This window comes from Eleutherodactylus coqui, chromosome 2, assembly GCF_035609145.1.
Source record: "Eleutherodactylus coqui strain aEleCoq1 chromosome 2, aEleCoq1.hap1, whole genome shotgun sequence".
Lineage (NCBI taxonomy): Eukaryota > Metazoa > Chordata > Amphibia > Anura > Eleutherodactylidae > Eleutherodactylus > Eleutherodactylus coqui.
The window spans coordinates 321,507,628-321,524,606 of record NC_089838.1 but is presented as its reverse complement, the minus strand read 5'-3'; the positions used below and the strand labels follow the sequence as shown (position 1 = coordinate 321,524,606).

The 16,979-nt window shown below is 47.7% G+C and overlaps 28 non-coding genes across 28 annotated transcripts; all 28 read left to right on the top strand.

Annotated features, from left to right (window-relative positions):
* Positions 1-301: 301 nt before the first annotated feature.
* On the top strand, positions 302-376 carry TRNAI-AAU (transfer RNA isoleucine (anticodon AAU)). The gene has a single exon. It is a non-coding gene; the product is annotated as a tRNA-Ile (tRNA).
* A 312-nt stretch (positions 377-688) lies between these two features.
* Positions 689-763, top strand: TRNAI-AAU (transfer RNA isoleucine (anticodon AAU)). The gene has a single exon. It is a non-coding gene; the product is annotated as a tRNA-Ile (tRNA).
* A 312-nt stretch (positions 764-1,075) lies between these two features.
* On the top strand, positions 1,076-1,150 carry TRNAI-AAU (transfer RNA isoleucine (anticodon AAU)). Its single transcript has one exon. It is a non-coding gene; the product is annotated as a tRNA-Ile (tRNA).
* A 312-nt stretch (positions 1,151-1,462) lies between these two features.
* On the top strand, positions 1,463-1,537 carry TRNAI-AAU (transfer RNA isoleucine (anticodon AAU)). The gene has a single exon. It is a non-coding gene; the product is annotated as a tRNA-Ile (tRNA).
* Positions 1,538-2,236: 699 nt separating this feature from the next.
* Positions 2,237-2,311, top strand: TRNAI-AAU (transfer RNA isoleucine (anticodon AAU)). The gene has a single exon. It is a non-coding gene; the product is annotated as a tRNA-Ile (tRNA).
* Positions 2,312-3,820: 1,509 nt separating this feature from the next.
* On the top strand, positions 3,821-3,895 carry TRNAI-AAU (transfer RNA isoleucine (anticodon AAU)). The gene has a single exon. It is a non-coding gene; the product is annotated as a tRNA-Ile (tRNA).
* Positions 3,896-4,207: 312 nt separating this feature from the next.
* On the top strand, positions 4,208-4,282 carry TRNAI-AAU (transfer RNA isoleucine (anticodon AAU)). The gene has a single exon. It is a non-coding gene; the product is annotated as a tRNA-Ile (tRNA).
* Positions 4,283-4,981: 699 nt separating this feature from the next.
* Positions 4,982-5,056, top strand: TRNAI-AAU (transfer RNA isoleucine (anticodon AAU)). Its single transcript has one exon. It is a non-coding gene; the product is annotated as a tRNA-Ile (tRNA).
* A 312-nt stretch (positions 5,057-5,368) lies between these two features.
* Positions 5,369-5,443, top strand: TRNAI-AAU (transfer RNA isoleucine (anticodon AAU)). The gene has a single exon. It is a non-coding gene; the product is annotated as a tRNA-Ile (tRNA).
* A 312-nt stretch (positions 5,444-5,755) lies between these two features.
* Positions 5,756-5,830, top strand: TRNAI-AAU (transfer RNA isoleucine (anticodon AAU)). The gene has a single exon. It is a non-coding gene; the product is annotated as a tRNA-Ile (tRNA).
* A 312-nt stretch (positions 5,831-6,142) lies between these two features.
* On the top strand, positions 6,143-6,217 carry TRNAI-AAU (transfer RNA isoleucine (anticodon AAU)). The gene has a single exon. It is a non-coding gene; the product is annotated as a tRNA-Ile (tRNA).
* Positions 6,218-6,529: 312 nt separating this feature from the next.
* Positions 6,530-6,604, top strand: TRNAI-AAU (transfer RNA isoleucine (anticodon AAU)). The gene has a single exon. It is a non-coding gene; the product is annotated as a tRNA-Ile (tRNA).
* A 699-nt stretch (positions 6,605-7,303) lies between these two features.
* TRNAI-AAU (transfer RNA isoleucine (anticodon AAU)) lies at positions 7,304-7,378 on the top strand. The gene has a single exon. It is a non-coding gene; the product is annotated as a tRNA-Ile (tRNA).
* Positions 7,379-8,089: 711 nt separating this feature from the next.
* Positions 8,090-8,164, top strand: TRNAI-AAU (transfer RNA isoleucine (anticodon AAU)). Its single transcript has one exon. It is a non-coding gene; the product is annotated as a tRNA-Ile (tRNA).
* Positions 8,165-8,863: 699 nt separating this feature from the next.
* Positions 8,864-8,938, top strand: TRNAI-AAU (transfer RNA isoleucine (anticodon AAU)). Its single transcript has one exon. It is a non-coding gene; the product is annotated as a tRNA-Ile (tRNA).
* Positions 8,939-9,649: 711 nt separating this feature from the next.
* TRNAI-AAU (transfer RNA isoleucine (anticodon AAU)) lies at positions 9,650-9,724 on the top strand. Its single transcript has one exon. It is a non-coding gene; the product is annotated as a tRNA-Ile (tRNA).
* Positions 9,725-10,810: 1,086 nt separating this feature from the next.
* On the top strand, positions 10,811-10,885 carry TRNAI-AAU (transfer RNA isoleucine (anticodon AAU)). The gene has a single exon. It is a non-coding gene; the product is annotated as a tRNA-Ile (tRNA).
* Positions 10,886-11,197: 312 nt separating this feature from the next.
* On the top strand, positions 11,198-11,272 carry TRNAI-AAU (transfer RNA isoleucine (anticodon AAU)). The gene has a single exon. It is a non-coding gene; the product is annotated as a tRNA-Ile (tRNA).
* A 324-nt stretch (positions 11,273-11,596) lies between these two features.
* On the top strand, positions 11,597-11,671 carry TRNAI-AAU (transfer RNA isoleucine (anticodon AAU)). The gene has a single exon. It is a non-coding gene; the product is annotated as a tRNA-Ile (tRNA).
* Positions 11,672-11,983: 312 nt separating this feature from the next.
* TRNAI-AAU (transfer RNA isoleucine (anticodon AAU)) lies at positions 11,984-12,058 on the top strand. The gene has a single exon. It is a non-coding gene; the product is annotated as a tRNA-Ile (tRNA).
* A 1,086-nt stretch (positions 12,059-13,144) lies between these two features.
* TRNAI-AAU (transfer RNA isoleucine (anticodon AAU)) lies at positions 13,145-13,219 on the top strand. Its single transcript has one exon. It is a non-coding gene; the product is annotated as a tRNA-Ile (tRNA).
* A 324-nt stretch (positions 13,220-13,543) lies between these two features.
* TRNAI-AAU (transfer RNA isoleucine (anticodon AAU)) lies at positions 13,544-13,618 on the top strand. Its single transcript has one exon. It is a non-coding gene; the product is annotated as a tRNA-Ile (tRNA).
* A 312-nt stretch (positions 13,619-13,930) lies between these two features.
* Positions 13,931-14,005, top strand: TRNAI-AAU (transfer RNA isoleucine (anticodon AAU)). The gene has a single exon. It is a non-coding gene; the product is annotated as a tRNA-Ile (tRNA).
* Positions 14,006-14,317: 312 nt separating this feature from the next.
* Positions 14,318-14,392, top strand: TRNAI-AAU (transfer RNA isoleucine (anticodon AAU)). Its single transcript has one exon. It is a non-coding gene; the product is annotated as a tRNA-Ile (tRNA).
* A 699-nt stretch (positions 14,393-15,091) lies between these two features.
* TRNAI-AAU (transfer RNA isoleucine (anticodon AAU)) lies at positions 15,092-15,166 on the top strand. Its single transcript has one exon. It is a non-coding gene; the product is annotated as a tRNA-Ile (tRNA).
* A 312-nt stretch (positions 15,167-15,478) lies between these two features.
* TRNAI-AAU (transfer RNA isoleucine (anticodon AAU)) lies at positions 15,479-15,553 on the top strand. The gene has a single exon. It is a non-coding gene; the product is annotated as a tRNA-Ile (tRNA).
* Positions 15,554-16,252: 699 nt separating this feature from the next.
* TRNAI-AAU (transfer RNA isoleucine (anticodon AAU)) lies at positions 16,253-16,327 on the top strand. The gene has a single exon. It is a non-coding gene; the product is annotated as a tRNA-Ile (tRNA).
* A 312-nt stretch (positions 16,328-16,639) lies between these two features.
* Positions 16,640-16,714, top strand: TRNAI-AAU (transfer RNA isoleucine (anticodon AAU)). The gene has a single exon. It is a non-coding gene; the product is annotated as a tRNA-Ile (tRNA).
* The last annotated feature ends 265 nt before the right edge of the window (positions 16,715-16,979 follow it).

Genomic DNA, 16,979 nt, shown 5'->3' with positions numbered 1-16,979 from the left:
GTCTGAAGAGCCGACAAGCTCTTCTTTGGATAAGTTAGCAGCCTTTTTTCTTTTGAAAAGTGGAGCAATGAGGCATGTGGCTCAAAGAGGCAAAATGTGCCATTCTGCCTCATGGCGCATTAGCTCAGTTGGGTTAGAATGTGGTGCTAATAGCTCCAAGGCCACTGGCCACGTTCTCCAGTATCCAAAGAGCCGTCAAGTTGTCTTTTATCAAAGTTTGCAAGCTTTTTTGATGTAGAAAAGGGAGCAGTGATGCATGTGTATGTGGATCAAAGAGGCCAAAAACACAGGCGCAAATCATGGCCGGTTAGCTCAGTTGGGTTAGAGCGTGGTGCTAATAACGCCAAGGTCGCGGGTTCGATCCCCGTACGGGCCAGCTTACGTAGTGTCTGAAGAGCCGACCAGCTCTTCTTTGGAAAAGTTAGCAGCCTTTTTTCTTTTGAAAAGTGGAGCAATGAGGCATGTGGCTCAAAGAGGCAAAATGTGCCATTCTGCCTCATGGCGCATTAGCTCAGTTGGGTTAGAATGTGGTGCTAATAGCTCCAAGGCCACTGGCCACGTTCTCCAGTATCCAAAGAGCCGTCAAGTTGTCTTTTATCAAAGTTTGCAAGCTTTTTTGATGTAGAAAAGGGAGCAGTGATGCATGTGTATGTGGATCAAAGAGGCCAAAAACACAGGCGCAAATCATGGCCGGTTAGCTCAGTTGGGTTAGAGCGTGGTGCTAATAACGCCAAGGTCACGGGTTCGATCCCCGTACGGGCCAGCTTACGTTGTGCCTGAAGAGCCGACAAGCTCTTCTTTGGAAAAGTTAGCAGCCTTTTTTCTTTTGAAAAGTGGAGCAATGAGGCATGTGGCTCAAAGAGGCAAAATGTGCCATTCTGCCTCATGGCGCATTAGCTCAGTTGGGTTAGAATGTGGTGCTAATAGCTCCAAGGCCACTGGCCACGTTCTCCAGTATCCAAAGAGCCGTCAAGTTGTCTTTTATCAAAGTTTGCAAGCTTTTTTGATGTAGAAAAGGGAGCAGTGATGCATGTGTATGTGGATCAAAGAGGCCAAAAACACAGGCGCAAATCATGGCCGGTTAGCTCAGTTGGGTTAGAGCGTGGTGCTAATAACGCCAAGGTCACGGGTTCGATCCCCGTACGGGCCAGCTTACGTTGTGCCTGAAGAGCCGACAAGCTCTTCTTTGGAAAAGTTAGCAGCCTTTTTTCTTTTGAAAAGTGGAGCAATGAGGCATGTGGCTCAAAGAGGCAAAATGTGCCATTCTGCCTCATGGCGCATTAGCTCAGTTGGGTTAGAATGTGGTGCTAATAGCTCCAAGGCCACTGGCCACGTTCTCCAGTATCCAAAGAGCCGTCAAGTTGTCTTTTATCAAAGTTTGCAAGCTTTTTTGATGTAGAAAAGGGAGCAGTGATGCATGTGTATGTAGATCAAAGAGGCCAAAAACACAGGCACAAATCATGGCCGGTTAGCTCAGTTGGGTTAGAGCGTGGTGCTAATAACGCCAAGGTCGCGGGTTCGATCCCCGTACGGGCCAGCTTACGTAGTGTCTGAAGAGCCGACAAGCTCTTCTTTGGAAAAGTTAGCAGCCTTTTTTCTTTTGAAAAGTGGAGCAATGAGGCATGTGGCTCAAAGAGGCAAAATGTGCCATTCTGCCTCATGGCGCATTAGCTCAGTTGGGTTAGAATGTGGTGCTAATAGCTCCAAGGCCACTGGCCACGTTCTCCAGTATCCAAAGAGCCGTCAAGTTGTCTTTTATCAAAGTTTGCAAGCTTTTTTGATGTAGAAAAGGGAGCAGTGATGCATGTGTATGTGGATCAAAGAGGCCAAAAACACAGGCACAAATCATGGCCAGTTAGCTCAGTTGGGTTAGAGCGTGGTGCTAATAACGCCAAGGTCGCGGGTTCGATCCCCGTACGGGCCAGCTTACGTAGTGTCTGAAGAGCCGACCAGCTCTTCTTTGGAAAAGTTAGCAGCCTTTTTTCTTTTGAAAAGTGGAGCAATGAGGCATGTGGCTCAAAGAGGCAAAATGTGCCATTCTGCCTCATGGCGCATTAGCTCAGTTGGGTTAGAATGTGGTGCTAATAGCTCCAAGGCCACTGGCCACGTTCTCCAGTATCCAAAGAGCCGTCAAGTTGTCTTTTATCAAAGTTTGCAAGCTTTTTTGATGTAGAAAAGGGAGCAGTGATGCATGTGTATGTGGATCAAAGAGGCCAAAAACACAGGCGCAAATCATGGCCGGTTAGCTCAGTTGGGTTAGAGCGTGGTGCTAATAACGCCAAGGTCGCGGGTTCGATCCCCGTACGGGCCAGCTTACGTAGTGTCTGAAGAGCCGACAAGCTCTTCTTTGGAAAAGTTAGCAGCCTTTTTTCTTTTGAAAAGTGGAGCAATGAGGCATGTGGCTCAAAGAGGCAAAATGTGCCATTCTGCCTCATGGCGCATTAGCTCAGTTGGGTTAGAATGTGGTGCTAATAGCTCCAAGGCCACTGGCCACGTTCTCCAGTATCCAAAGAGCCGTCAAGTTGTCTTTTATCAAAGTTTGCAAGCTTTTTTGATGTAGAAAAGGGAGCAGTAATGCATGTGTATGTGGATCAAAGAGGCCAAAAACACGGTCACAAACACAGTCACAAATCATGGCCGGTTAGCTCAGTTGGGTTAGAGCGTGGTACTAATAACGCCAAGGTCGCGGGTTCGATCCCCGTATGGGCCAGCTTACGTAGTGTCTGAAGAGCCGACAAGCTCTTCTTTGGAAAAGTTAGCAGCCTTTTTTCTTTTGAAAAGTGGAGCAATGAGGCATGTGGCTCAAAGAGGCAAAATGTGCCATTCTGCCTCATGGCGCATTAGCTCAGTTGGGTTAGAATGTGGTGCTAATAGCTCCAAGGCCACTGGCCACGTTCTCCAGTATCCAAAGAGCCGTCAAGTTGTCTTTTATCAAAGTTTGCAAGCTTTTTTGATGTAGAAAAGGGAGCAGTAATGCATGTGTATGTGGATCAAAGAGGCCAAAAACACGGTCACAAACACAGTCACAAATCATGGCCGGTTAGCTCAGTTGGGTTAGAGCGTGGTACTAATAACGCCAAGGTCGCGGGTTCGATCCCCGTATGGGCCAGCTTACGTAGTGTCTGAAGAGCCGACAAGCTCTTCTTTGGAAAAGTTAGCAGCCTTTTTTCTTTTGAAAAGTGGAGCAATGAGGCATGTGGCTCAAAGAGGCAAAATGTGCCATTCTGCCTCATGGCGCATTAGCTCAGTTGGGTTAGAATGTGGTGCTAATAGCTCCAAGGCCACTGGCCACGTTCTCCAGTATCCAAAGAGCCGTCAAGTTGTCTTTTATCAAAGTTTGCAAGCTTTTTTGATGTAGAAAAGGGAGCAGTGATGCATGTGTATGTGGATCAAAGAGGCCAAAAACACGGTCACAAACACAGTCACAAATCATGGCCGGTTAGCTCAGTTGGGTTAGAGCGTGGTGCTAATGACGCCAAGGTCGCGGGTTCGATCCCCGTATGGGCCAGCTTACGTAGTGTCTGAAGAGCCGACAAGCTCTTCTTTGGAAAAGTTAGCAGCCTTTTTTCTTTTGAAAAGTGGAGCAATGAGGCATGTGGCTCAAAGAGGCAAAATGTGCCATTCTGCCTCATGGCGCATTAGCTCAGTTGGGTTAGAATGTGGTGCTAATAGCTCCAAGGCCACTGGCCACGTTCTCCAGTATCCAAAGAGCCGTCAAGTTGTCTTTTATCAAAGTTTGCAAGCTTTTTTGATGTAGAAAAGGGAGCAGTGATGCATGTGTATGTGGATCAAAGAGGCCAAAAACACAGGCGCAAATCATGGCCGGTTAGCTCAGTTGGGTTAGAGCGTGGTGCTAATAACGCCAAGGTCACGGGTTCGATCCCCGTACGGGCCAGCTTACGTTGTGCCTGAAGAGCCGACAAGCTCTTCTTTGGAAAAGTTAGCAGCCTTTTTTCTTTTGAAAAGTGGAGCAATGAGGCATGTGGCTCAAAGAGGCAAAATGTGCCATTCTGCCTCATGGCGCATTAGCTCAGTTGGGTTAGAATGTGGTGCTAATAGCTCCAAGGCCACTGGCCACGTTCTCCAGTATCCAAAGAGCCGTCAAGTTGTCTTTTATCAAAGTTTGCAAGCTTTTTTGATGTAGAAAAGGGAGCAGTGATGCATGTGTATGTAGATCAAAGAGGCCAAAAACACAGGCACAAATCATGGCCGGTTAGCTCAGTTGGGTTAGAGCGTGGTGCTAATAACGCCAAGGTCGCGGGTTCGATCCCCGTACGGGCCAGCTTACGTAGTGTCTGAAGAGCCGACAAGCTCTTCTTTGGAAAAGTTAGCAGCCTTTTTTCTTTTGAAAAGTGGAGCAATGAGGCATGTGGCTCAAAGAGGCAAAATGTGCCATTCTGCCTCATGGCGCATTAGCTCAGTTGGGTTAGAATGTGGTGCTAATAGCTCCAAGGCCACTGGCCACGTTCTCCAGTATCCAAAGAGCCGTCAAGTTGTCTTTTATCAAAGTTTGCAAGCTTTTTTGATGTAGAAAAGGGAGCAGTGATGCATGTGTATGTGGATCAAAGAGGCCAAAAACACAGGCACAAATCATGGCCAGTTAGCTCAGTTGGGTTAGAGCGTGGTGCTAATAACGCCAAGGTCGCGGGTTCGATCCCCGTACGGGCCAGCTTACGTAGTGTCTGAAGAGCCGACAAGCTCTTCTTTGGATAAGTTAGCAGCCTTTTTTCTTTTGAAAAGTGGAGCAATGAGGCATGTGGCTCAAAGAGGCAAAATGTGCCATTCTGCCTCATGGCGCATTAGCTCAGTTGGGTTAGAATGTGGTGCTAATAGCTCCAAGGCCACTGGCCACGTTCTCCAGTATCCAAAGAGCCGTCAAGTTGTCTTTTATCAAAGTTTGCAAGCTTTTTTGATGTAGAAAAGGGAGCAGTGATGCATGTGTATGTGGATCAAAGAGGCCAAAAACACAGGCGCAAATCATGGCCGGTTAGCTCAGTTGGGTTAGAGCGTGGTGCTAATAACGCCAAGGTCGCGGGTTCGATCCCCGTACGGGCCAGCTTACGTAGTGTCTGAAGAGCCGACCAGCTCTTCTTTGGAAAAGTTAGCAGCCTTTTTTCTTTTGAAAAGTGGAGCAATGAGGCATGTGGCTCAAAGAGGCAAAATGTGCCATTCTGCCTCATGGCGCATTAGCTCAGTTGGGTTAGAATGTGGTGCTAATAGCTCCAAGGCCACTGGCCACGTTCTCCAGTATCCAAAGAGCCGTCAAGTTGTCTTTTATCAAAGTTTGCAAGCTTTTTTGATGTAGAAAAGGGAGCAGTGATGCATGTGTATGTGGATCAAAGAGGCCAAAAACACAGGCACAAATCATGGCCGGTTAGCTCAGTTGGGTTAGAGCGTGGTGCTAATAACGCCAAGGTCGCGGGTTCGATCCCCGTATGGGCCAGCTTACGTAGTGTCTGAAGAGCCGACAAGCTCTTCTTTGGAAAAGTTAGCAGCCTTTTTTCTTTTGAAAAGTGGAGCAATGAGGCATGTGGCTCAAAGAGGCAAAATGTGCCATTCTGCCTCATGGCGCATTAGCTCAGTTGGGTTAGAATGTGGTGCTAATAGCTCCAAGGCCACTGGCCACGTTCTCCAGTATCCAAAGAGCCGTCAAGTTGTCTTTTATCAAAGTTTGCAAGCTTTTTTGATGTAGAAAAGGGAGCAGTGATGCATGTGTATGTGGATCAAAGAGGCCAAAAACACAGGCGCAAATCATGGCCGGTTAGCTCAGTTGGGTTAGAGCGTGGTGCTAATAACGCCAAGGTCACGGGTTCGATCCCCGTACGGGCCAGCTTACGTTGTGCCTGAAGAGCCGACAAGCTCTTCTTTGGAAAAGTTAGCAGCCTTTTTTCTTTTGAAAAGTGGAGCAATGAGGCATGTGGCTCAAAGAGGCAAAATGTGCCATTCTGCCTCATGGCGCATTAGCTCAGTTGGGTTAGAATGTGGTGCTAATAGCTCCAAGGCCACTGGCCACGTTCTCCAGTATCCAAAGAGCCGTCAAGTTGTCTTTTATCAAAGTTTGCAAGCTTTTTTGATGTAGAAAAGGGAGCAGTGATGCATGTGTATGTGGATCAAAGAGGCCAAAAACACAGGCGCAAATCATGGCCGGTTAGCTCAGTTGGGTTAGAGCGTGGTGCTAATAACGCCAAGGTCATGGGTTCGATCCCCGTACGGGCCAGCTTACGTTGTGCCTGAAGAGCCGACAAGCTCTTCTTTGGAAAAGTTAGCAGCCTTTTTTCTTTTGAAAAGTGGAGCAATGAGGCATGTGGCTCAAAGAGGCAAAATGTGCCATTCTGCCTCATGGCGCATTAGCTCAGTTGGGTTAGAATGTGGTGCTAATAGCTCCAAGGCCACTGGCCACGTTCTCCAGTATCCAAAGAGCCGTCAAGTTGTCTTTTATCAAAGTTTGCAAGCTTTTTTGATGTAGAAAAGGGAGCAGTGATGCATGTGTATGTAGATCAAAGAGGCCAAAAACACAGGCACAAATCATGGCCGGTTAGCTCAGTTGGGTTAGAGCGTGGTGCTAATAACGCCAAGGTCGCGGGTTCGATCCCCGTACGGGCCAGCTTACGTAGTGTCTGAAGAGCCGACAAGCTCTTCTTTGGAAAAGTTAGCAGCCTTTTTTCTTTTGAAAAGTGGAGCAATGAGGCATGTGGCTCAAAGAGGCAAAATGTGCCATTCTGCCTCATGGCGCATTAGCTCAGTTGGGTTAGAATGTGGTGCTAATAGCTCCAAGGCCACTGGCCACGTTCTCCAGTATCCAAAGAGCCGTCAAGTTGTCTTTTATCAAAGTTTGCAAGCTTTTTTGATGTAGAAAAGGGAGCAGTGATGCATGTGTATGTGGATCAAAGAGGCCAAAAACACAGGCACAAATCATGGCCAGTTAGCTCAGTTGGGTTAGAGCGTGGTGCTAATAACGCCAAGGTCGCGGGTTCGATCCCCGTACGGGCCAGCTTACGTAGTGTCTGAAGAGCCGACCAGCTCTTCTTTGGAAAAGTTAGCAGCCTTTTTTCTTTTGAAAAGTGGAGCAATGAGGCATGTGGCTCAAAGAGGCAAAATGTGCCATTCTGCCTCATGGCGCATTAGCTCAGTTGGGTTAGAATGTGGTGCTAATAGCTCCAAGGCCACTGGCCACGTTCTCCAGTATCCAAAGAGCCGTCAAGTTGTCTTTTATCAAAGTTTGCAAGCTTTTTTGATGTAGAAAAGGGAGCAGTGATGCATGTGTATGTGGATCAAAGAGGCCAAAAACACAGGCGCAAATCATGGCCGGTTAGCTCAGTTGGGTTAGAGCGTGGTGCTAATAACGCCAAGGTCGCGGGTTCGATCCCCGTACGGGCCAGCTTACGTAGTGTCTGAAGAGCCGACAAGCTCTTCTTTGGAAAAGTTAGCAGCCTTTTTTCTTTTGAAAAGTGGAGCAATGAGGCATGTGGCTCAAAGAGGCAAAATGTGCCATTCTGCCTCATGGCGCATTAGCTCAGTTGGGTTAGAATGTGGTGCTAATAGCTCCAAGGCCACTGGCCACGTTCTCCAGTATCCAAAGAGCCGTCAAGTTGTCTTTTATCAAAGTTTGCAAGCTTTTTTGATGTAGAAAAGGGAGCAGTAATGCATGTGTATGTGGATCAAAGAGGCCAAAAACACGGTCACAAACACAGTCACAAATCATGGCCGGTTAGCTCAGTTGGGTTAGAGCGTGGTACTAATAACGCCAAGGTCGCGGGTTCGATCCCCGTATGGGCCAGCTTACGTAGTGTCTGAAGAGCCGACAAGCTCTTCTTTGGAAAAGTTAGCAGCCTTTTTTCTTTTGAAAAGTGGAGCAATGAGGCATGTGGCTCAAAGAGGCAAAATGTGCCATTCTGCCTCATGGCGCATTAGCTCAGTTGGGTTAGAATGTGGTGCTAATAGCTCCAAGGCCACTGGCCACGTTCTCCAGTATCCAAAGAGCCGTCAAGTTGTCTTTTATCAAAGTTTGCAAGCTTTTTTGATGTAGAAAAGGGAGCAGTGATGCATGTGTATGTGGATCAAAAAGGCCAAAAACACAGGCGCAAATCATGGCCGGTTAGCTCAGTTGGGTTAGAGCGTGGTGCTAATAACGCCAAGGTCACGGGTTCGATCCCCGTACGGGCCAGCTTACGTTGTGCCTGAAGAGCCGACAAGCTCTTCTTTGGAAAAGTTAGCAGCCTTTTTTCTTTTGAAAAGTGGAGCAATGAGGCATGTGGCTCAAAGAGGCAAAATGTGCCATTCTGCCTCATGGCGCATTAGCTCAGTTGGGTTAGAATGTGGTGCTAATAGCTCCAAGGCCACTGGCCACGTTCTCCAGTATCCAAAGAGCCGTCAAGTTGTCTTTTATCAAAGTTTGCAAGCTTTTTTGATGTAGAAAAGGGAGCAGTGATGCATGTGTATGTAGATCAAAGAGGCCAAAAACACAGGCACAAATCATGGCCGGTTAGCTCAGTTGGGTTAGAGCGTGGTGCTAATAACGCCAAGGTCGCGGGTTCGATCCCTGTACGGGCCAGCTTACGTAGTGTCTGAAGAGCCGACAAGCTCTTCTTTGGAAAAGTTAGCAGCCTTTTTTCTTTTGAAAAGTGGAGCAATGAGGCATGTGGCTCAAAGAGGCAAAATGTGCCATTCTGCCTCATGGCGCATTAGCTCAGTTGGGTTAGAATGTGGTGCTAATAGCTCCAAGGCCACTGGCCACGTTCTCCAGTATCCAAAGAGCCGTCAAGTTGTCTTTTATCAAAGTTTGCAAGCTTTTTTGATGTAGAAAAGGGAGCAGTGATGCATGTGTATGTGGATCAAAGAGGCCAAAAACACAGGCGCAAATCATGGCCGGTTAGCTCAGTTGGGTTAGAGCGTGGTGCTAATAACGCCAAGGTCGCGGGTTCGATCCCCGTACGGGCCAGCTTACGTAGTGTCTGAAGAGCCGACAAGCTCTTCTTTGGAAAAGTTAGCAGCCTTTTTTCTTTTGAAAAGTGGAGCAATGAGGCATGTGGCTCAAAGAGGCAAAATGTGCCATTCTGCCTCATGGCGCATTAGCTCAGTTGGGTTAGAATGTGGTGCTAATAGCTCCAAGGCCACTGGCCACGTTCTCCAGTATCCAAAGAGCCGTCAAGTTGTCTTTTATCAAAGTTTGCAAGCTTTTTTGATGTAGAAAAGGGAGCAGTAATGCATGTGTATGTGGATCAAAGAGGCCAAAAACACGGTCACAAACACAGTCACAAATCATGGCCGGTTAGCTCAGTTGGGTTAGAGCGTGGTACTAATAACGCCAAGGTCGCGGGTTCGATCCCCGTATGGGCCAGCTTACGTAGTGTCTGAAGAGCCGACAAGCTCTTCTTTGGAAAAGTTAGCAGCCTTTTTTCTTTTGAAAAGTGGAGCAATGAGGCATGTGGCTCAAAGAGGCAAAATGTGCCATTCTGCCTCATGGCGCATTAGCTCAGTTGGGTTAGAATGTGGTGCTAATAGCTCCAAGGCCACTGGCCACGTTCTCCAGTATCCAAAGAGCCGTCAAGTTGTCTTTTATCAAAGTTTGCAAGCTTTTTTGATGTAGAAAAGGGAGCAGTGATGCATGTGTATGTGGATCAAAAAGGCCAAAAACACAGGCGCAAATCATGGCCGGTTAGCTCAGTTGGGTTAGAGCGTGGTGCTAATAACGCCAAGGTCACGGGTTCGATCCCCGTACGGGCCAGCTTACGTTGTGCCTGAAGAGCCGACAAGCTCTTCTTTGGAAAAGTTAGCAGCCTTTTTTCTTTTGAAAAGTGGAGCAATGAGGCATGTGGCTCAAAGAGGCAAAATGTGCCATTCTGCCTCATGGCGCATTAGCTCAGTTGGGTTAGAATGTGGTGCTAATAGCTCCAAGGCCACTGGCCACGTTCTCCAGTATCCAAAGAGCCGTCAAGTTGTCTTTTATCAAAGTTTGCAAGCTTTTTTGATGTAGAAAAGGGAGCAGTGATGCATGTGTATGTAGATCAAAGAGGCCAAAAACACAGGCACAAATCATGGCCGGTTAGCTCAGTTGGGTTAGAGCGTGGTGCTAATAACGCCAAGGTCGCGGGTTCGATCCCTGTACGGGCCAGCTTACGTAGTGTCTGAAGAGCCGACAAGCTCTTCTTTGGAAAAGTTAGCAGCCTTTTTTCTTTTGAAAAGTGGAGCAATGAGGCATGTGGCTCAAAGAGGCAAAATGTGCCATTCTGCCTCATGGCGCATTAGCTCAGTTGGGTTAGAATGTGGTGCTAATAGCTCCAAGGCCACTGGCCACGTTCTCCAGTATCCAAAGAGCCGTCAAGTTGTCTTTTATCAAAGTTTGCAAGCTTTTTTGATGTAGAAAAGGGAGCAGTGATGCATGTGTATGTGGATCAAAGAGGCCAAAAACACAGGCACAAATCATGGCCAGTTAGCTCAGTTGGGTTAGAGCGTGGTGCTAATAACGCCAAGGTCGCGGGTTCGATCCCCGTACGGGCCAGCTTACGTAGTGTCTGAAGAGCCGACAAGCTCTTCTTTGGATAAGTTAGCAGCCTTTTTTCTTTTGAAAAGTGGAGCAATGAGGCATGTGGCTCAAAGAGGCAAAATGTGCCATTCTGCCTCATGGCGCATTAGCTCAGTTGGGTTAGAATGTGGTGCTAATAGCTCCAAGGCCACTGGCCACGTTCTCCAGTATCCAAAGAGCCGTCAAGTTGTCTTTTATCAAAGTTTGCAAGCTTTTTTGATGTAGAAAAGGGAGCAGTGATGCATGTGTATGTGGATCAAAGAGGCCAAAAACACAGGCGCAAATCATGGCCGGTTAGCTCAGTTGGGTTAGAGCGTGGTGCTAATAACGCCAAGGTCGCGGGTTCGATCCCCGTACGGGCCAGCTTACGTAGTGTCTGAAGAGCCGACCAGCTCTTCTTTGGAAAAGTTAGCAGCCTTTTTTCTTTTGAAAAGTGGAGCAATGAGGCATGTGGCTCAAAGAGGCAAAATGTGCCATTCTGCCTCATGGCGCATTAGCTCAGTTGGGTTAGAATGTGGTGCTAATAGCTCCAAGGCCACTGGCCACGTTCTCCAGTATCCAAAGAGCCGTCAAGTTGTCTTTTATCAAAGTTTGCAAGCTTTTTTGATGTAGAAAAGGGAGCAGTGATGCATGTGTATGTGGATCAAAGAGGCCAAAAACACAGGCGCAAATCATGGCCGGTTAGCTCAGTTGGGTTAGAGCGTGGTGCTAATAACGCCAAGGTCGCGGGTTCGATCCCCGTACGGGCCAGCTTACGTAGTGTCTGAAGAGCCGACAAGCTCTTCTTTGGAAAAGTTAGCAGCCTTTTTTCTTTTGAAAAGTGGAGCAATGAGGCATGTGGCTCAAAGAGGCAAAATGTGCCATTCTGCCTCATGGCGCATTAGCTCAGTTGGGTTAGAATGTGGTGCTAATAGCTCCAAGGCCACTGGCCACGTTCTCCAGTATCCAAAGAGCCGTCAAGTTGTCTTTTATCAAAGTTTGCAAGCTTTTTTGATGTAGAAAAGGGAGCAGTGATGCATGTGTATGTGGATCAAAGAGGCCAAAAACACGGTCACAAACACAGTCACAAATCATGGCCGGTTAGCTCAGTTGGGTTAGAGCGTGGTGCTAATAACGCCAAGGTCGCGGGTTCGATCCCCGTATGGGCCAGCTTACGTAGTGTCTGAAGAGCCGACAAGCTCTTCTTTGGAAAAGTTAGCAGCCTTTTTTCTTTTGAAAAGTGGAGCAATGAGGCATGTGGCTCAAAGAGGCAAAATGTGCCATTCTGCCTCATGGCGCATTAGCTCAGTTGGGTTAGAATGTGGTGCTAATAGCTCCAAGGCCACTGGCCACGTTCTCCAGTATCCAAAGAGCCGTCAAGTTGTCTTTTATCAAAGTTTGCAAGCTTTTTTGATGTAGAAAAGGGAGCAGTGATGCATGTGTATGTGGATCAAAAAGGCCAAAAACACAGGCGCAAATCATGGCCGGTTAGCTCAGTTGGGTTAGAGCGTGGTGCTAATAACGCCAAGGTCACGGGTTCGATCCCCGTACGGGCCAGCTTACGTTGTGCCTGAAGAGCCGACAAGCTCTTCTTTGGAAAAGTTAGCAGCCTTTTTTCTTTTGAAAAGTGGAGCAATGAGGCATGTGGCTCAAAGAGGCAAAATGTGCCATTCTGCCTCATGGCGCATTAGCTCAGTTGGGTTAGAATGTGGTGCTAATAGCTCCAAGGCCACTGGCCACGTTCTCCAGTATCCAAAGAGCCGTCAAGTTGTCTTTTATCAAAGTTTGCAAGCTTTTTTGATGTAGAAAAGGGAGCAGTGATGCATGTGTATGTAGATCAAAGAGGCCAAAAACACAGGCACAAATCATGGCCGGTTAGCTCAGTTGGGTTAGAGCGTGGTGCTAATAACGCCAAGGTCGCGGGTTCGATCCCTGTACGGGCCAGCTTACGTAGTGTCTGAAGAGCCGACAAGCTCTTCTTTGGAAAAGTTAGCAGCCTTTTTTCTTTTGAAAAGTGGAGCAATGAGGCATGTGGCTCAAAGAGGCAAAATGTGCCATTCTGCCTCATGGCGCATTAGCTCAGTTGGGTTAGAATGTGGTGCTAATAGCTCCAAGGCCACTGGCCACGTTCTCCAGTATCCAAAGAGCCGTCAAGTTGTCTTTTATCAAAGTTTGCAAGCTTTTTTGATGTAGAAAAGGGAGCAGTGATGCATGTGTATGTGGATCAAAGAGGCCAAAAACACAGGCACAAATCATGGCCAGTTAGCTCAGTTGGGTTAGAGCGTGGTGCTAATAACGCCAAGGTCGCGGGTTCGATCCCCGTACGGGCCAGCTTACGTAGTGTCTGAAGAGCCGACCAGCTCTTCTTTGGAAAAGTTAGCAGCCTTTTTTCTTTTGAAAAGTGGAGCAATGAGGCATGTGGCTCAAAGAGGCAAAATGTGCCATTCTGCCTCATGGCGCATTAGCTCAGTTGGGTTAGAATGTGGTGCTAATAGCTCCAAGGCCACTGGCCACGTTCTCCAGTATCCAAAGAGCCGTCAAGTTGTCTTTTATCAAAGTTTGCAAGCTTTTTTGATGTAGAAAAGGGAGCAGTGATGCATGTGTATGTGGATCAAAGAGGCCAAAAACACAGGCGCAAATCATGGCCGGTTAGCTCAGTTGGGTTAGAGCGTGGTGCTAATAACGCCAAGGTCGCGGGTTCGATCCCCGTACGGGCCAGCTTACGTAGTGTCTGAAGAGCCGACAAGCTCTTCTTTGGAAAAGTTAGCAGCCTTTTTTCTTTTGAAAAGTGGAGCAATGAGGCATGTGGCTCAAAGAGGCAAAATGTGCCATTCTGCCTCATGGCGCATTAGCTCAGTTGGGTTAGAATGTGGTGCTAATAGCTCCAAGGCCACTGGCCACGTTCTCCAGTATCCAAAGAGCCGTCAAGTTGTCTTTTATCAAAGTTTGCAAGCTTTTTTGATGTAGAAAAGGGAGCAGTGATGCATGTGTATGTGGATCAAAGAGGCCAAAAACACGGTCACAAACACAGTCACAAATCATGGCCGGTTAGCTCAGTTGGGTTAGAGCGTGGTGCTAATAACGCCAAGGTCGCGGGTTCGATCCCCGTATGGGCCAGCTTACGTAGTGTCTGAAGAGCCGACAAGCTCTTCTTTGGAAAAGTTAGCAGCCTTTTTTCTTTTGAAAAGTGGAGCAATGAGGCATGTGGCTCAAAGAGGCAAAATGTGCCATTCTGCCTCATGGCGCATTAGCTCAGTTGGGTTAGAATGTGGTGCTAATAGCTCCAAGGCCACTGGCCACGTTCTCCAGTATCCAAAGAGCCGTCAAGTTGTCTTTTATCAAAGTTTGCAAGCTTTTTTGATGTAGAAAAGGGAGCAGTGATGCATGTGTATGTGGATCAAAGAGGCCAAAAACACAGGCGCAAATCATGGCTGGTTAGCTCAGTTGGGTTAGAGCGTGGTGCTAATAACGCCAAGGTCACGGGTTCGATCCCCGTACGGGCCAGCTTACGTTGTGCCTGAAGAGCCGACAAGCTCTTCTTTGGAAAAGTTAGCAGCCTTTTTTCTTTTGAAAAGTGGAGCAATGAGGCATGTGGCTCAAAGAGGCAAAATGTGCCATTCTGCCTCATGGCGCATTAGCTCAGTTGGGTTAGAATGTGGTGCTAATAGCTCCAAGGCCACTGGCCACGTTCTCCAGTATCCAAAGAGCCGTCAAGTTGTCTTTTATCAAAGTTTGCAAGCTTTTTTGATGTAGAAAAGGGAGCAGTGATGCATGTGTATGTAGATCAAAGAGGCCAAAAACACAGGCACAAATCATGGCCGGTTAGCTCAGTTGGGTTAGAGCGTGGTGCTAATAACGCCAAGGTCGCGGGTTCGATCCCCGTACGGGCCAGCTTACGTAGTGTCTGAAGAGCCGACAAGCTCTTCTTTGGAAAAGTTAGCAGCCTTTTTTCTTTTGAAAAGTGGAGCAATGAGGCATGTGGCTCAAAGAGGCAAAATGTGCCATTCTGCCTCATGGCGCATTAGCTCAGTTGGGTTAGAATGTGGTGCTAATAGCTCCAAGGCCACTGGCCACATTCTCCAGTATCCAAAGAGCCGTCAAGTTGTCTTTTATCAAAGTTTGCAAGCTTTTTTGATGTAGAAAAGGGAGCAGTGATGCATGTGTATGTGGATCAAAGAGGCCAAAAACACAGGCACAAATCATGGCCAGTTAGCTCAGTTGGGTTAGAGCGTGGTGCTAATAACGCCAAGGTCGCGGGTTCGATCCCCGTACGGGCCAGCTTACGTAGTGTCTGAAGAGCCGACAAGCTCTTCTTTGGATAAGTTAGCAGCCTTTTTTCTTTTGAAAAGTGGAGCAATGAGGCATGTGGCTCAAAGAGGCAAAATGTGCCATTCTGCCTCATGGCGCATTAGCTCAGTTGGGTTAGAATGTGGTGCTAATAGCTCCAAGGCCACTGGCCACGTTCTCCAGTATCCAAAGAGCCGTCAAGTTGTCTTTTATCAAAGTTTGCAAGCTTTTTTGATGTAGAAAAGGGAGCAGTGATGCATGTGTATGTGGATCAAAGAGGCCAAAAACACAGGCGCAACTCATGGCCGGTTAGCTCAGTTGGGTTAGAGCGTGGTGCTAATAACGCCAAGGTCGCGGGTTCGATCCCCGTACGGGCCAGCTTACGTAGAGTCTGAAGAGCCGACCAGCTCTTCTTTGGAAAAGTTAGCAGCCTTTTTTCTTTTGAAAAGTGGAGCAATGAGGCATGTGGCTCAAAGAGGCAAAATGTGCCATTCTGCCTCATGGCGCATTAGCTCAGTTGGGTTAGAATGTGGTGCTAATAGCTCCAAGGCCACTGGCCACGTTCTCCAGTATCCAAAGAGCCGTCAAGTTGTCTTTTATCAAAGTTTGCAAGCTTTTTTGATGTAGAAAAGGGAGCAGTGATGCATGTGTATGTGGATCAAAGAGGCCAAAAACACAGGCGCAAATCATGGCCGGTTAGCTCAGTTGGGTTAGAGCGTGGTGCTAATAACGCCAAGGTCGCGGGTTCGATCCCCGTACGGGCCAGCTTACGTAGTGTCTGAAGAGCCGACAAGCTCTTCTTTGGAAAAGTTAGCAGCCTTTTTTCTTTTGAAAAGTGGAGCAATGAGGCATGTGGCTCAAAGAGGCAAAATGTGCCATTCTGCCTCATGGCGCATTAGCTCAGTTGGGTTAGAATGTGGTGCTAATAGCTCCAAGGCCACTGGCCACGTTCTCCAGTATCCAAAGAGCCGTCAAGTTGTCTTTTATCAAAGTTTGCAAGCTTTTTTGATGTAGAAAAGGGAGCAGTGATGCATGTGTATGTAGATCAAAGAGGCCAAAAACACAGGCACAAATCATCGCCGGTTAGCTCAGTTGGGTTAGAGTGTGGTGCTAATAACGCCAAGGTCGCGGGTTCGATCCCCGTACGGGCCAGCTTACGTAGTGTCTGAAGAGCCGACAAGCTGTTCTTTGGAAAAGTTAGCAGCCTTTTTTCTTTTGAAAAGTGGAGCAATGAGGCATGTGGCTCAAAGAGGCAAAATGTGCCATTCTGCCTCATGGCGCATTAGCTCAGTTGGGTTAGAATGTGGTGCTAATAGCTCCAAGGCCACTGGCCACGTTCTCCAGTATCCAAAGAGCCGTCAAGTTGTCTTTTATCAAAGTTTGCAAGCTTTTTTGATGTAGAAAAGGGAGCAGTGATGCATGTGTATGTGGATCAAAGAGGCCAAAAACACAGGCACAAATCATGGCCGGTTAGCTCAGTTGGGTTAGAGCGTGGTGCTAATAACGCCAAGGTCGCGGGTTCGATCCCCGTACGGGCCAGCTTACGTAGTGTCTGAAGAGCCGACAAGCTCTTCTTTGGAAAAGTTAGCAGCCTTTTTTCTTTTGAAAAGTGGAGCAATGAGGCATGTGGCTCAAAGAGGCAAAATGTGCCATTCTGCCTCATGGCGCATTAGCTCAGTTGGGTTAGAATGTGGTGCTAATAGCTCCAAGGCCACTGGCCACGTTCTCCAGTATCCAAAGAGCCGTCAAGTTGTCTTTTATCAAAGTTTGCAAGCTTTTTTGATGTAGAAAAGGGAGCAGTGATGCATGTGTATGTGGATCAAAGAGGCCAAAAACACAGGCGCAAATCATGGCCGGTTAGCTCAGTTGGGTTAGAGCGTGGTGCTAATAACGCCAAGGTCGCGGGTTCGATCCCCGTACGGGCCAGCTTACGTAGTGTCTGAAGAGCCGACAAGCTCTTCTTTGGAAAAGTTAGCAGCCTTTTTTCTTTTGAAAAGTGGAGCAATGAGGCATGTGGCTCAAAGAGGCAAAATGTGCCATTCTGCCTCATGGCGCATTAGCTCAGTTGGGTTAGAATGTGGTGCTAATAGCTCCAAGGCCACTGGCCACGTTCTCCAGTATCCAAAGAGCCGTCAAGTTGTCTTTTATCAAAGTTTGCAAGCTTTTTTGATGTAGAAAAGGGAGCAGTGAT